Raw genomic sequence first — 12,299 nt, 5'->3', positions numbered from 1 at the left:
TCCCTGTCTTTTAAAAATTTCTCTCAGTTACTCTTTTAAGAACCCTTTTGTATTTCTCTTCATATTTCCTTCCATAAAAAATTAATTATCTATTAATGGTCCTGTGTTCTGGAATGGAATGTCATTGATAAGAAAGGTAAAGTTCTTGCTTTTCTTGGAACTCACATTTAGTAAAAAAAAAAAAAGAAAGAAAGAAAAAAAAGTACATCGTATGAGATTTTGAGGAGTGCTGTGAATAGAAATAAACAGGAAGAGAAATGGAAATTAATTAGAAAGAAATTAGGAAATAACTGAGGCTATTTTGGACAGAGTGATTAAAGAAGACCTCCTTGAAGAATCAGCATCTAGGATAATATATTTCAGGAAAGTCAACAGCAAATTAGAAATATTCTAATACGAAGAAAAAAAATTGTGAAATGAAGCATTAGAAAGAAGTTCAGTGGAAGTGGGGGCTGGGCTTGCGAGAGAGGGGGTGACTGTAGGTAATGGAGCAGGAAACATGGGCAGGACCAACTGATGCGTCGTCATAGAGAAGTTCACACTGTCTTTTAATTGTGACAGAAGTCACTGGAACTTTTTGAGTAGGGATGATCTAATTTAATTTAGTTAAATCAGAGAAAACAAAAAAACAACAAACAAAAATCTGAACATGATCAACAGTACAGAGCCTATTGCCGTCTACAGGAGCTGAGTTGAGATCACATTGGTGAAAGTGGTGAAGATAGATTGGATTCAGCATATATTGTAAAATAGGAATGGTATGGCTCACTGCAGATGGGATATGGGCTACAAAGGAAAGAAAAGGGACTCTTTAAATTTTGTCTTGAAATTATCCTGTGATGATAGCTCTTTTTTATCCAGGTGAGAAAGAAGGAAAAAGAACCAGATTTAGAATGAGGAACTCAGTTTCCTGTTTTAAGCATATTAATTTTTACATGTATATTCAAGTTGGATATGAAATATCTAACTCTAGAGTCAAGTATGTAATGGAATCTATGTTTGAAATTGTGTAAAAAAGATGGAATTGGATGAATAAAGGGAAAACATTCAGCATATAAATACATGTCCTGGTATCTTACGGCCACGTGTCATTGGGTCTTGAGATCTTTCCCGTCCACTCTAATGTGCATGAATATGTGGATTTGATTCCAGGCAGAGTTGTTGGTGCTGTTATTACTTCTCAGGGAAAACTGGGTTTGTGCTCAGTTGTCAGGCCGACGGCATATTCTGGTGCTTTTGCTTCTGTGCTTTACACCTGTCGCAACTGTTGATCGTAAGTGGCCTCTCAGACTTTATTTTTCCTTTTTTTTTTTAACATATTGTGTTAACAATACTTCTGAAGGTTTCAAGGGGAAAGAGTTTTAGAAAAAGAAGTTTATTTTTCGTATTTACATTCATCTATAATTTGCATCTAAAGCTTTTCAAACTCTACATAAAAATTAGATGGAGTAATTTTAAAATGCAAAATTTGATTTAGCGGGTTAACTAAGAACCCAGCTTTCTAGCCCATGGGGTGCTCTGTGAAAAACAAGGAATTGCAGCACGATAGATTGGGGTTCTTGTGTTATAACCATTCAGTTTGTGCAAACATCCCGAGCTGTGGATTGTGCCCACTACGTTTCTACTGTTTCCGGAGTGGCTTGTAGAAAGGACTTCCGGTTTGAGCAACACACTGAACCATCATCATCCACTGCCTGCAAATACTTCTGTCCTGATTCTGAGCCTGGATCATCAATTCTGAGAGCCTCTTACCCTATGATTGAGGTTCTTAAAGGAGAGATGTGTGGGTTAGGAGCTTGGTAACTTTTTCTAATAGTAAATGCAATCAGAATACTCTTATCCATCAGAGATAATCCAATAACACTGAAGAGCATACTGAAATGTTTGAGATCTCAGCCATTTTGTTCCAAGGTACTGAGGAGTTTGGGAGAGGGGCGGCTTCTGTTGATTCATAGGATTGGCTTCGTCATTAATGCCTGTGAGATGCTACATTTTCTTACGGCAGTGAGTCTAATCTGACATGGATTATCCTTGATACATCAGTTTTGAGAGAATCGTAGGTAAAGTAAAAACTATAGAATCAGTTTTGACGTGTCATGGTTTCATTAATCTTTCCATTAATCCTATGCTATGATGACATCATTCTTGAGTATTTAGAAATTGATTCTTTAACTCTATCAGATTGTGGATAAACATGGTTCTTAGTATGGCAAGGTCAGGATTAGCAAAAAGAACACGGGGACTTTTGTTGATCTTTGTAGAAAATGTCAGGCAGTTATTAATGCTTAATACCTGTATGACACTTGAACCATTGTTTTCAAACTGACAAGCCCAATATCTTTCACTATTATAGCTCTTTTGCCCCTTGTTTTGGAAGAGGTAAAATTTTGAATAGTATACTTCCTCACTGCACTGTTTTATCTGAATGAATACTTTTTTCTTTCAGTAAATTTCCAAAGAAAGCTCTGATAAATTCTTCAGGCTGCTCAGAACAAGCCATAGGATCTAGGTACTTGATCATCAGAAACTGTGGAGTAATTTTTTCACATTTCTTTAGTGCTGTTGACTTTAACTGTATCAGGATATTATATATATTTATTTATATTAGAATTATACTTCATAAGTGTGAAATGCTGTGATGCCATTTTAATGTACTTTTGGGTCTTATCAATGTGTATTCTTTTTTTTTTTTTTTATTGAGACAGAGTCTCACTATGTCACACTCGGTAGAGTGCTGTAGCATCATAGCTCACAGCAACCTCAAACGCTTGGGCTCAGGTGATTCTCTTGCTCAACTTCCCAAGTAGCTGGGACTTAGGTGCCCTCCACAACATCTGCCTATTTTTTTTTTTGTTTGTTTGTTTTTTTGTTTAGCAGGACCCGGCTGGGTTCAAACCCACCAGCACTGGACCATGTGGCCACTGCCCTAACCACTGAGCTAAATATGTGTTCTTTATACTCTCAGAAATTTCAAGGACATAAAGCTCTCTGTTGTCTATTTTTATTTTATCTGCTTTAAAAGTAAATGTATGTTCTCTGCATATGAGACTCAGGTAACACCTAACTGGTAATAAACTCTTTAGTCTATAATAAAAGTATTTTTAAACTAAAATGCATATGCAAATAGCAGTGAGAGTTACATATTTTAAAACATAAACTATCTCACTCTTTAAATTTATTCCTAATTAACAAAATAATTTTATTCTCTTCACCAGCAACTATTGCATGGGAAAACAAATAATAGGCCATTTTTAAAGCAAAATCTAGTCCAGAAATTTTCTAAATTATTGCAACACGATACTATGAGAATTCAAAAGGAACAAAACACTTCAGTTGAATCACAACATTTATTTAGCAATAAGAATATAAATTCTGAGCTCTGACATAATTCCACATGATATGCAAAGGGAAGAATAAATCTTTAAACTTTATACTTTAAGATAATCATATATTCACATACAGTTATGAGAATAGTACAGAGATAGCCCATGTAACATTTAGCTATTTTTTTCCTAAATGGTAATATTACAAATAATGTTTCTAGAGACATTTATGTATAAATTTTTGTGTGACTTTTTATTTATCTCAGGTAAATGCCCAAGAATGCAATTGCTGGGTGGTATGGTGGTTAACTGTTTATTTTTTAAAAGAAATCACTTAACCATTTTCCAGGGTGACTATATCATTTTGCATTACCATCTGCAATGTATGAGTAATTCAATTTTTTCTTTTTAAAAATTTTTTTGTAATTCAATTTTTTTCAGATCCTTTACTTGGTATTGTGTTGTTTTTCAGTTTTAATTTTCATCCTTCTGATAGAGGTGACGTAGTATCACTGCATAATTTTAGTTTGCATCTTAATAACAGCTGCAGATGGTAACCTACTTTTCACATCTGTATACCAAATAATGTTAGTGGTGCATCTTCTTCACAGTAATATCTGTCCTCATCTCTTGTGCATTGATTAATTTGAATGTTTGGTTTTCCTCACTGTTAACTTTGTGAGTTCTTTATCTATTCTAGATCCTAGTCCTTTGTCAGATATGTGGTTTGCAAATATTTTCTTCTAGATTTGGCTTTCTATCCTCTTAACGAGATCTTTTTCAAAGTATTTAATTTTTATGAAATACATTATCAAATTTTTCTTCCGTGGATTATTCTTATTGTACTTTGAATGTCAAATTTTAGTATTTATCTTCCTACCTCCAGATCTTGAAGACTGTCTAAAAAGTCTTACAATTTTACATGTTACATTTATGACTTTGATCCATTTTGAATTAAATTGTATAATTTATGAGACTTGAGGACTTATGGGAGACCTGTCTCTCTCTCTCTCTCTCTTGCCCTCCTTAATTCCTGCACCATCATTTGCTAAGAGGGTTCTTTTCTCTCTTTCTGTTGAGTTGCTTTTACATGTTTGTCAAAAATCAGTTGGGCATATTTATTTAAGTCCATTTCTGAAGTTTTTTATTCTGTTCAATTGATTTGTGTGTCCACTCCTTCTATCTGTACCAAACAAACTTGATTATTGTTGCTAAATAAAGGTCTTGAGTTAGCATACAACGATTTAATCGAATTTATTCTTTCTTCTCAAAGTTTAGCTTTTATACTTCTTTGCCTTTCCGTATATACTGTGTAATATTTCAATTCTTTTAAATTTTCTGACCTTTGGTTTATGGCCCAGGATATTGTCTATCTTGGTGTATGTTTTTTGTATGCTTAAAAACACTGTTTTATACTGACATGAGGTGGTATACTCTATAAATGTTAATTAAAGTCCTGTTGGTTGAAGGAGTTTTAAATTCTTCCACCTCTTTGCTGATTTTCTTGCTAACTATTCTGTTACTTAAAAGAGAGTATACAAGTTCTCTATGATTGTGGATTTGTCTATTTTTCCTTTCAGTTGTATCACTTTTTGTTTCACATAGTTTGAAACATTTTCGTTGTTTGATTCCTACATAATTTGATGACTACCTCGACTCGATGGCTCGACCCTTTGTCTTTACCTACTGTTCTTCCCCATCTTTGACAATGTTCCGTGCTTAGAAGTCAAGCATATGTGATAGTAACACACATTTGCCTTTGTAATTTTGAATAATGTTTGTATGATATGATTTTTTTTCTATTTTTGTACTTGGAACCAGCTATATTGTTATATTTGAAGTTCATTTCTTAAAGACAACAAAGATGCGGTCATGTTGTGAATTCATTCTGCTAATATTTATTTTAATCTGTTTGCTTTTCTTAGGGCTATTATTTTTATGCTGGGGCGCAAGTCTATAACTTTGTATTTTTAAACACTTTATGTTTGTTCTTCATATTTTTTTATCTCCTCCATTTTTCTTGACTTCTGTGGATTACTGGAACATTTTTATTTATCATTACAATGCTATTGGATTCATGTCTTTCTTAGTAGCTTTTTTAATAACGTACAATAGGCATTACTTATGTAAACATAATTCATCACATTCAACTAATGGTAAGATTTATCAGTTTGAGTAAAGTATAGAAGTTTTCTTTCTTTATTTCTTATGCTCTATCTTCATGTTAATTGATTCCTTCCACTCTACTGTCCTGTTGTGTTTTTAATTTTGGTTATTGTATTTTATTAAAACATTATAAGATTTCCATTTAGTTTTTCTTCATGTGCATGTCTTCTATATGTATAATTACATATCTCTATATCTTCTTTGCTAAGGCTTTTTGTTTGCTGTAGTTTTAAGAGTGCTTGGAATTGCTGGTTCAAGTCTTTTCATGACGGCTGTTTCAAAGGCTATGACAGATAATTTTTACATTTCTTTAAACTCAGTGTCAGTAGCTATTGATTCTCTTTGTTCAGGTTATGTTTTTCATGTTTCTTGGTATGGTATACGATTTTTAGTTAAATTATATGTGTTCGAATTTTTGTTTTGTTTTCTTTTAATTGTAGAAATTATGGTTAGTGTGTAATGGTGTCATGTTTAAATTTTAATATATTTTCAAAATAACTCATAAGATTATCTTTTATTATATTTATTGGAAATTCATATCTTATCTCCTCTTTCTCTTCTTATCTCTATCTCTTCTGCTATGTAACTTCTTTCTATGGAATCTCTCATAAGTTCCAGCAATTTTCTCTTGGAATTACAGCCAAGCTATGATTTTTGTTTGTTTGTGTGCTTTCTTTTTCATCAGTCCTCTAAGTTGCAAGGTGCTAGTCGAAGTCATAATTAGCATTCAATCTCTAAGGGATATACTTTCTATTTTTTCTAACATTTTTCTTCTGTTTGATATGATCTTGCAGCGGTGTCCCTGGGGTCAGCCATCTTGTTTTTCCCCAGACACATTTTATTTTTCCAATAGTGAATCCTTGATATTTGCCTGTTATTCCTTATAAAATATGTGTTTATTTTTTTATATTTTCTACTAAATGTAGTGAATATTATATATGAACTAAAAATAAGCAAATTTTGTGTCAATAGAAATTTCTATATCAATTGGTTCATTTTTGTTGATCTTCTTTATCTTAACTTTATTTTCCCCAGGAATGACTTTGGGGAAAGCTCAATAATACATTACTAGTTATTATGGAAGTTACTGAAATGGAGGAGTATTCAATTTCATATTACGATTGTGAATGTGGTTATGTACCCTTTTCATTCTGTTGATTTCTGTATTATTTCAATTAGAGTTTGCATTGTTTATCATTTTCTATAGTTTTGTTTTCAGCCTTTCTGAATGCTTGTGTTTAATGTGTCCCTTTAAAAGAATGTATGAGATGGGTAAAGGAGTGGAGGGGGTTCAGTAAGCTCCCACTTAATAGCCAAAGTGTGAGAGTATATGGCACACTTTCTGGATGAGGGACTCAACTACAACTTTACCTTACAAATGCAAACAATATAACCTAATCATACTACTTTTCTATTGATCCAACATAAAAAATAAAGAGCATATGATCACTAATGTTTTGTTTTGACTCTAGTCTGAATATATTTTAATTGTAATAATTATTCCATTTATATTTATTTGTACTTATTAATACATTTGAGATTTTATCAATTATTTTATTTACCTCTTAATCACATATGTTTCGTGTTTCTTGTTTGTTTGTTTTGCTTATTTGCCTTCCTTGGACTAACTGAATGCTTTCAAAATGTATTATATCTTTTAAAATTTATTAAGCATTGATTTTAACAGTTATGATGGATATTCAATTTTAATAATTGATAAATTAATGTCACACATTAATCATATTTCTAGTATTTACTTAAGTTAACAAAACTTAGAACAATTTAACTGCACTTACTTCTTACAATTTTATTGTACAATTTTCTGCTTTTAAGTTTTACATACATTTTAAAAATGACAAAATATCACCAGCCTTTGTATTTATCTAAGAGATTAAAATCTATTTTGAATCTATGGTTTGATATCTTTCATCAGTTGTGGAAATTTTTGGTCATAATAACCTAAAATATTTATGCTTCTGAATTATTATCTCGAAAGCTTATCCACATCTTTATAAACAAATAATGAGGCTAAGTGTAAGGGAGTTAAAGAAGGCAATCTTTATTGCATTTGACTGAGGTGAGGCCTTACAGAACAAATTTATTGACATAATATAATAGTTAATGTGGACAAGTTAACAATCAAGTGTCTAAAATATTCAGTAACCAAGACATCCTCTAAGTTACAATGTGCTAGTAGAAATAATAATTAGCATTCAAAGGGATATGCTTTCTATTTTTTCTAACATCATAATGTAAATTAAGGTCAACAAACTTTTTTCTTTAAAGGGCCAGACAGTTACTATTTTTTTTTTTTCCAGATAAGTTTCTATCATGAATAGTCAATTCTGCCACGGCAGTGCTAACACAGCCATGGAAAATACATAAGTGAATGGTGATAGCTATGTTCCAAAAGGACTTTATTTGCAAAAATAGGCAATAAACTGAAATTTTGCTTATTAACCGTATAATAACAAGTCCTCTCTTGAGGAATGTAGGTACAATGGACTACAATCCTTTAATAATATACTTTCATTATTTGGTATTTGGGTAGTTTGTGTGAGGGCATAGTTACGCCATTTGTAATCTTTAAAATTTCAATCTTGTTTAGGTCTCATACATCTGAAGTATCATTGGCTTGAGGATATTGTGGCCATACTTAAGGGCTGAGAAATTACAGGAGGTGAATCACGTTTTTAGTGTGTACAATCACTAAGTTATAGACCAGGGATTTTTCTCTTTCTGCAATTCCCATCAAAAAGTGTTCATGGGAATTTGATGACATTTTGGTTTACAAAATAATTCTTGCCCCAATAATTTTATAGGAATGAAATCAACAAAGCAGCACCATTTGGTGAGAAAGCTCAGAGAGAGCCTTAGGAGATGCAAAGGAACTGAAGCAAAAGGGACTCGAAGGGCATTTGAGATTCCAACTGAAATTTAATTTATTACTTTAAGTAAGGAATGATGTGATGGTGGGGGAACTCATGGGAAAAGGGTCAATAAAAATGGAATGTTCTTTTTCAGCAATCCATGGAAAATTTTTGCTTATATTAAGAACAATTATAATAGAACAATATCATTTTATCATACATAGTTTGTCTTTTGTACTTTAGAATTCCCTCTTTTGCTAAACTCTTAAAAAGTTATTCTAGATTTTTTTATTTAAAATATTGGCAAGTATCTTGGTTTAAAATAGTATAGAAAAGTGTTATTTTTCTTAGGTTTTTCTTTTTTTTTTTTTTTGTAGAGACAGAGTCTCACTTTATGGCCCTCGGTAGAGTGCCGTGGCCTCACACAGCTCACAGCAACCTCCAACTCTGGGCTTAAGCGATTCTCTTGCCTCAGCCTCCTGAGTAGCTGGGACTACAGGCGCCCGCCACAACGCCCGGCTATTTCTTAGGTTTTTCTAATTGCTTAATCTTAGGGCTGTCAATTTGGAACGTGATTTTTTTCATTATCTATCATTAAAGGTTCATTACTATCAGCATGGTTTATCACTGTTGATATTTCCCTTAATTACTGTGCTATGTTTTTGTGTGTGTATGTTTTAATAACTTCCTTATTTTCTGTAAATATAAGCTACTGCAAGCTAATCTCATATATCTCCTGCTTCAGTCCTGGGATAAGCCATTTCTCCAAGGCACTCTGGTTCTCTTGATTGGAGAATGGGTAGACACCAAGATCTTGGGGCAAGGACTTGAAATTGACTAATCAATTTTGATAGGAATGACCTTGGGGAAAGCTCATGGCTGACTCATGTTACTCTAATCAACATTCCGTAGCAGAGCCACTGAATTTCTTAACTGTCCTTGCAAAATTCCCTCAGAGTTTCAAATACTTAGCTATATTCACATCTTAATATCTGTATCTATAAGAAGCTAGAAAACAAATCAGAGTTTTATTGAATTACTGAGCGGATTAAGTGACTTTTGGGACTTTTTCAATACAAATACTTCTTAGATAAAAGAGAAATTGTCTTGGAATTTAAAAGCTGAGATGATTGCTGAGAAACTTTGATTTAGAGAATGGAAGAGTTGGGTGCTAATGTCTCACATGGGAAAAGAACAGTTTGGGGATCTTTGAACCTGAAAGAACCACAGTAAGAAATTCTGAAATATTTTGTGTTTACTGCACATGATTGTCTTGATCATAAATGACGGTCACCTGAGAATAAATAAGCCTGTTTTACCTTCCTACACTCATTTTTTTAATTAAATATTTTAAGCAAGTTTAGATTGTAAGAACATTTTATGAGATGTATTTTAGTTTTTATGCTGTACATTGTTCAGAAAGCCTCCTTGTCCATATTAGGTCCTAAATTAATATTTTCTGGGTAATAAGGATTTAAAGTGAAAATATTTATATTTAGTATTGAGGAACCACATGCTCATTTTGGAAATTTTACAGAATATAGAAATAGGCAAAATCTTTCATAGTCTCTTCATCTCTACTCCTTCTCCACCCCTCGCATTACTTCTTAGGAACAATCATTATTGGCATATTTTGGGTATATTTTAAATATAGTTCACACAAACATGTTATAAATGTGATTCTAGTAATATCATCTAACATTTATTGAGTAGGCCTAGGCAATGAGATAAGCATTTTACACATTTGTTTCCATTTATTTTTTCAAAAACCCTTTGAGGTAGTGTTATTCCCATTACAACATCTAAGGAAATAATCTTGAGTCCCAAGAGTCAGAAACTTGCTGAATGTATTTTACATCACATGACAGAACTTACTTTCAAATCACATATTCTGACTTCAGAGCCCATGTTCTTTTATTTATCATTTATTTATCGAGACATTGTCTCTCTCTATTGGGTAGAGTGCTGTGGCATAAAAATTAACAGCAACCTCAAACTCTTAGGTTCATGAATTCATCTAGCTTCAGCCTTCTGAGTAGCTGGGACTACAGGCACCACACAGACAACGTCTGGCTAATTTTTCTATTTAGAATAGAGACAAGGTCTCACTCTTGCTAAGGCTGGTCTTGAACTCTTGAGTTCAAGCAATCCACCTGCCTCAGCCTCCCGGAGTGCTAAGGTTAAAGGTGTGAGCACCACATCTGGCCTCAGAGTCCATATCTTAACAAAATGATACTGTCTTTCTCAATTTTTAATTTTTCCCACAATTTGCTCTCGTTGTTAAGCAATACGTTTTGCATCCCTTTCGAGATTGGAGTGAAGAGATCCTCCTCACATTTTTCAGGGGTTGCACAGAACTTAGTTTTATAGTTTGACTATATGATACTCGTAACATAGTGAGATTTATTATTAAAACACACTCTTTGTACACATAAATGTTGTAGTTTTCCAGTGAAAATCTTTTTAAGTACAATCCTATATTTTGTACTGTCATAAGTTTAGATAAACTTACAGAAGTAGAACTACTGAGTCCATGAGTTTCAGCAGGTGTAAATTACACTAGTTTATATACAGGTGCATTCTGGGGGTGTGATGGTTACTTTTGCAACTGTGGCCAACATGACTCATTAGCAAACTTTAATCACTGCCATTCAGATGCAGAAAACTATTTTATTGTTATTTCAATTTGTGTTTATTTAATTATAAGCAGTTTTGATTGTATTTTTGTTCATAGGGCATTAATAATCTTGTCTATTAACTGCTTGTCCGTGGTCCTCGCCCGTTTTTCTATTAGATTCTTAACCGTTTTCTCGCTGTTACTTAAGGTTGTTAGTGGACTAAGGGTTAGCAGTCAGAACTATAACTTTTTTGTTTGTCCATTATATTTTTATTTATCTTATTGACAGTGTACATATTTGCATAGAATTGTCTTCAGTTTTTATATAATAAATTTATCAAACTTATTTTCATTTCTTTGATTCTTGATATGCTTAGACTTTGCCCAATTCTTGGGCACAGAAACATCCACATATTTTTCCATCTAGTTTTCTTTCAATGTTAATTTTTAGATAGTCTATTCACTTGTAATTTACTCTGTTGTGATATAATATATTTTTCCTGGCCTCAACAATTCATTGAATAGCTCTTTTATTCACTGGTTTGAAAGGCTCCTGCAGAATATATTTAATGTACACGATGAAAACTAAAAATTACAAAGAGAAACAAACATGCCAGAAATATCATGGTGTTTATAGAGCTGCATGTATCTGTATCTACATTTAAAAAATCAAAGGAATATTTTACTTTCAGAAAAGTGGAGGTCCATGTGAAAATTTTACTAGAGGTACAAAAATTTAAAGCTTTGCAAATAGTGAAAACCTTGGAATATAAGAAGGATTAGAAACACATGAGGAAAACAAGCAATTTTAAAAGTTACAAGTGCTACAGTTTTTCATGTCTGCAGGGAAATACTGTTTTCCTTTCCTGCATCACTTTGGACCTCTGGATGTCCAGCAAACCTGGAGAGTTTCTTGGTGTGCTGTACAGTCTTATCGGGGTTATTTTTTACGTTTATCAAGCACGTCTACCTAAGCATACAGTTGATCCATATCCCATGCTCCTGTTAGACTTAGGCATGTAAACTGAAATATCAAATTCCTACAGAACACTGATGCTGAACACAAGTAAATTTTCCCAGACAACCACACCATCAGGTGCAGCAGCCAATTGCCTTACCTAGCTGCTAATTCTGTGTTATTTTCTGATTCTATTTTGTAAACTTATCAAGAGTTTTTCTGTTGGATCTTAGGCAAATAGAGTCAAGTCCAAGTTTTTCTCTTGGATCTTAGTACAACAGAGTCTTCTTTTAAAAGTAACAGGGTGGTAAAAGCCAGAGAATTTGTCAGTCTCTGACTTTCCACAGCAAGGATCTGAGGATTCG

Source organism: Nycticebus coucang, chromosome 17 (genome assembly GCF_027406575.1).
Source record: "Nycticebus coucang isolate mNycCou1 chromosome 17, mNycCou1.pri, whole genome shotgun sequence".
Lineage (NCBI taxonomy): Eukaryota > Metazoa > Chordata > Mammalia > Primates > Lorisidae > Nycticebus > Nycticebus coucang.
Note: the sequence above shows the minus strand (reverse complement) of the source record.